Below are 5,476 nucleotides of genomic sequence, written 5' to 3'. Positions count from 1 at the left end.
CTGCTCAGCCCACTGGCCTCAAGAAGCAAGTGGTCAGAGGTAGACTGTCACAACATCCAGCCCCAATGCCACCATGTCAGAATGTAACCTGTTGCAAAAGATTAACCTCCCCCCCAACACACACATACACACACACAAACAACAACAACAACAACAAAAAGCAAAAACAAAAACAAAAAAAACAGCCCCAACATGGCTACCTGACAGATAACAAAGCACTTTGGAGAAGGTTTGGAATGCTCCAGAATCTAAGGCATCCTAATTAGGACAAACATTTGAATGGGGGTGAGGGATGGGGCTGAGTCTACTCACCCCGACCTGGCCCCTGACCTCAGCAGAGCCCAACTGCACGACTGCCCCCTTGGACCCCAGGTCACAGGCTCTGGAAGTGGGAAGAGAGTTGGAAGATTTTAATAAAATGTATGTCCAGTTTCTTTCATAAATTAAAAGACTGAGTACCCTGGAGCCAGTGTATTAGGGTGACCCAATAGCTAATCATCCTCATCTGCTCCCCCTTCCCCATGGGCAACTGAGGGCTGCAGCTTCATTTATGGAGGTAGGCGTCCAGTCATAGCTCCCAGACTTCTTCAGGAACCTGATGATATCTTGCAAGGCCCTTGGCAGTGGCTTTTCCTGGTTCTGGAGGCCATCCTTGGCACACAGGGACTTCACCCCGGGGTAGCATTGTGGAAGCTGTGCCAGGGCATGGTAGGGAAGAGGTAGTGCTCGATCTCAAAGTTAAGGTGTCTGCTGAACCAGTCATTGAAGGACTGCTCCACATTGCAGGTGGCTTCCAGCTAGCCACTGAACTGTGGCATAGGGCTCTCGGTCAATCTATGATGATGTGATTCATCTGCGTAACCCACACAAACCAGTAGCTCTCCAGGAACCAGATGAAGTTGAGGAAAAAGATGGCTGCCAAGATGCCACAGAAGGAATGTAGGTGATGAAGAAATGGGCATAATAGCTGATGGCCCAGGCCAAGTCCACCAGTCTTTGCAATGACCATCGTCATGATGATCGGGTACTGGAAGTACATGGGGATGAGCAGCAGTGGCCCAATCAGGAAGAAATACTCATGCTGGTGGTTGTAGGGCAGGTATTTAAGCTTCTTCTCATCGTACTCAATGGGTAGCCATTTGCTCAGGACGAACACATGCAGCATGTTCACATCCTGATCCTTCTGGAAGATGTTGATCTTGGCATAATGCTGAAAGTGGCGATGCTTCCACCAGTTGGTGGAGGCAACCTTTAAGGGCCAGTGATGGACTTGTAGACACTGTGGTTACATGTGGGCTTCTTATAAACAGAAAGGTGGCCATTACTGTGTTGTAGGCAACCTGGGCCTGAGAAATAGAAAGGACAAACGCCATGATATCAGTTAGAATCCAGCCATTGCCAAAATAAAAGATGGTGAACCATGCAATGCTCTCTCTGATCATGCTGAAAGGCACGGAAGGCCATTGTAGTGCCTGTTGACCTGGTGCCCTCCTCACCCCCCTCTCCTGTCCCAGGATGGCTGTTGGGCCATTTAGTGATGTTGTAAACCTTGTAGTTGACAAGGAGCCACTTGTTAGTATGCAGGTTATGCTTCTGAATTTCCTCCCAGGCAAAGGTGGGCATTTCCACCTCATACTTGATGTCCTCCTTGCCCTGGTTCTCCCACTTCTCCATGTTGACTGGGATACCCTATGTACTGTGGCCTCCTGGTACCAGTTAAATGAATCCATTAAATGAATCCATTTTTAAAAAATCTTATCAGCAACCTAGCAATACTGGTACTTTTATCAATATTTTACAGTTGAGAATACTGAGGCTTATTGAGTAGAATTAATTTGCTCAAAGTTCAAATCATTGGCATATTAAACCAGTTTTAAACTTTAAGACCTATACTTATTCTGTGAATCCTTTTATTATTTTATCACTGGTATCAACAAGCAATCACAGGATGTTTTCTTTTCAGCAAACTTCTTAAATAAGCAACCTGTGTTTAATTTTTATATTAAGGCATTTATCTAGATTTTAGCAATGTGCAAAGAAATATAAAATATACAATTTAAAATAAAACTTTTAATGTGAAAATAATTGATAGTGGAGGTGATGTTACAGTCCCTGAAGAGACTGGGGAATATGACAATTGGGACTTTATATAATAAAATCACCTGCATAGGCCCTTGGCTGTGTAGAGTGGCATCTCATGCACAAGTGTGTAGCAAGGGCATGGCTGGAAATTGTTTCCTGTCATCTGGAACAGGAGCAATCAACAGGAGAGCACAGGTATGACATAACTAAAGAACATTTCAGAAAATCTCTGAAACATTTTTACCAATAAGACATTTTGTGTCAAAAATATTTTTTTTTCAAAATTGATGTAGATAAACTCTAATAGTTTAAACATAACACATAGACTAACAGTGTAAAATAATTTATTAAAATGGAACAAACCCAAATAAAAGTCATATGGTAATGTATGTTTATATTTCAATGTATTACACATATGTAAAGTGTCTGAATTTTATATTATCCATCAAAAGCCATTAAGTTCAAGATACAAATACATGGTTGTTTAAAAAATAGCTTATTTTTATAAGTTATACCACAAACTCCAGCTCTATAGCTGTGTCAGGGCTGTGATCTAGCTTTGCTATAGCAATATTTGTGACTTTGGCAGTTGATTTATTTCATTATGATTCCATTTCCTACAGGTAAACTGATATAGCTGTACTGGATTATGTCTAAATTTTTCTCTGGTTCTGAATGACTACTGTTCAATAATTCTACCTAAACAATATAGTTCTTCCAATAGAGTGTGCACATTTTATTCTGAAATATACTCATAAATAAGTGATAATTGATTGAACAAATATTGAGTTTCTACTCAGTGGGGGCACTAGGGAGGCAGCGGTCAACAAGAAATATGGATTCTATTTCTTTATTAATGCATTCCTTCGGGTATATGAAGTAGTACATTTGTTTTTGCTTCAATCTATATTTTTAACCCGAGAAAAACAACATCTGCTTCCTACCTCTAGCATGGGTGTATGTATAATTCCAGGCTTTTTATTCATGTTACCTTTGTTTTCACGTTTATAAAAAAAAGTTTAGTATGACCCATACTTTCCACCTTTATGTGAAAACAATTAAATGTCATTTAAATCAGAATTATAATTTCTCTTCCAATATAATGCTAATCCTGTACCACCTTCCCCTCCTGTGTCTGGCTCTTTGGCTTCCACTGCCTGCTACCAATTGATGGAGTGGTCGTTGAAAAATAATTCCTAGAGAAGGGGTCCTTTCAGCTGAACATCACAGAAAAGGGGAACAGCATGAGAACCATTTTAGGTTCATAAATTGGAAGCCCAAAAACCCCACTCAGAATATCAATAATAATAAAAGCATAATATGCTAATTAGATTGGACGTCCTTCTAGGTGTCCTTCCAGACGACCTTCTGGATGCAGACAGGGCTGTGCAGGAAGCCTGGGTCCCGGATGCCAGAGGGAAGCCAGTGCCGGTAGCCTGGGAAGGAAGGCCTACTCTTGCACAAATTTCATGCATTGGGCCTCTAGTATAGATATGTTTTCTTGAATCCTACCATGATTTAAAGCATTTTTATTAATTGCCAATATTGATAGAGTTGGAAGATTTTAATAAGTAAAATGTATGTCCAGTTTCTTTCATAAATTAAAAGACTGAGTACCCTGGAGCCAGTGTATTAGTGTGACCCAATAGCTAGAGCTGGATATAGCTGGAGGTGGTAGAGCAAATACCCATCATTAAATTCCTGCCACTCACTAATGGATTATACTGGGTTCACTTTGCTTAAAAGAATTCTCTCATTGGCATTTGCGATTTGAATGCTAGCCTGCAGGCATGAGAAACTGCAAGTTCCTTAATATGTATTTCAGTCAGGCTTCTTACTTATAAACATCGGAACCCAGTCTAACAAAGTTACCAAAAGCAATTTGCTAAAGGTAATAGATAGTTTGCAAAAAAGGTAGGGGAGCAGAAAATCTGGTTTGGAAGTTATGCCACCAAGAACAACAGCCAAATCTCAGCCTCATGGTGTGCTGATCCTGGGAGCTGCTGTCCACAGGCTGCACGGCAGGCACTGTGTCAGGAGGCCACACTGGTGTCGCTGGGCTTCGGTGCTCAGTGGGAAGCTTTTCATTTTTCTTTTTTTTTTTTTTTAATATATTTTATTGCTTTTTTTACAGAGAGGAAGGAAGAGGAATAGAGAGTTAGAAACATCGATGAGAGAGAAACATCGATCAGCTGCCTCCTGCACACCTCCTACTGGGGATGTGCCCGCAACCAAGTTACGTGCCCTTGACCGGAATCGAACCTGGGACCTTTCAGTCCACAGGCCGACGCTCTATCCACTGAGCCAAACCGGTTTTGGCAGCTTTTCATTTTTCTACAACACACCACCACCCTCTCCAGCAACCTGGAATCTGTTCATTGCCATGGTCTTCCAATTCTCCTCCCCCTCCTCTTCCTCCTCCTCCTCCTCCTCCTCCTCCTCCTCCTCCTCCTCCTCCTCCTTCTTCTTCTTTGAGTGATTCTTTCAAGCTTTCTAAGTCACAAACTCATAGGGTATTTTTTAAGCAAATTCTGGCTTCTATCTTGGTGGGGTCGGACTCACAAAATAGTGAAAATGTGTTCAAAAGATACTTGCCATTGACATGGCTGAGTGTTTAAGTGGCTTACCTAAAGGCATTTAAAAATTAAAGTGAGCTGCCCCAGTAAAGATGATATTTGAAGCCATTTCTATGCCCAAGCCATTATTTCACCCATATTTTTAGCTCTATATTTATAGAAAGCTCTAATCCTAAGGAAAGGATCTGATATGGTAGAACTTCCAGAAATAGTAGGGAGACCTTCATTTTTGAGTATTTTTTTAAAATCCCCATTTGAAAACCAGTATTTATCAAGACATGCATTCAATGCTTCCTGCACACAAACTTGAATATTACCAGGAGATATCTGATGTTGACAAATTCCTCATGTGATACTATTAGGTCAAGGAAAAAAACAAACAAACCATAAAGTTAACAAGTAATGCAGTTACCTTCCTCTCTATACCATAAATATCTTATCTAGGCTTTATATTTCACAAGACCGCAAAATCTGTACCCTAAGTACAACGTAGCATTGAGGTCTTACTTTTCTATTAGAGACTGAATTATTCTGATATGTAATCACAAAATGTATTTGTGTGCATGTGTGTATTTTGGATGCGTGAAAAATCTTAATAACAGGCTTTCCGACCATCAGAATAGTTACAGAAAGCCGAGATGCGATAGTTTCCACATCCTCAATCATATTACCTTTTATTCACATTGTAATGAGATACATAAAATGTCCTCCTTCTTTTGCCAAGATAAGTAGAGGTATCAATTATCTGAAGTGTAATTTAATTTCTTTTGTGTGTCAGGCCAATAGAGAAGGAGGGATACAGATGGGAAAAGAACAGC

At 40.7% G+C, this 5,476-nt stretch overlaps 1 pseudogene across 1 annotated transcript; it reads right to left on the bottom strand.

Moving 5' to 3' along the window:
- Positions 1 to 544: 544 nt before the first annotated feature.
- Positions 545 to 1,442, bottom strand: LOC308246804 (acyl-CoA 6-desaturase-like; annotated as a pseudogene). Its single transcript has one exon. The product of its transcript is annotated as an acyl-CoA 6-desaturase-like (transcript).
- Between the last annotated feature and the right edge of the window lie 4,034 nt (positions 1,443 to 5,476).

This window comes from Plecotus auritus (genome assembly GCF_963455305.1).
Source record: "Plecotus auritus genome assembly, chromosome: 4".
In the NCBI taxonomy this organism is placed as follows: Eukaryota; Metazoa; Chordata; class Mammalia; order Chiroptera; family Vespertilionidae; genus Plecotus; species Plecotus auritus.
Note: the sequence above shows the minus strand (reverse complement) of the source record. Positions and strands in the feature narration are given on the sequence as shown.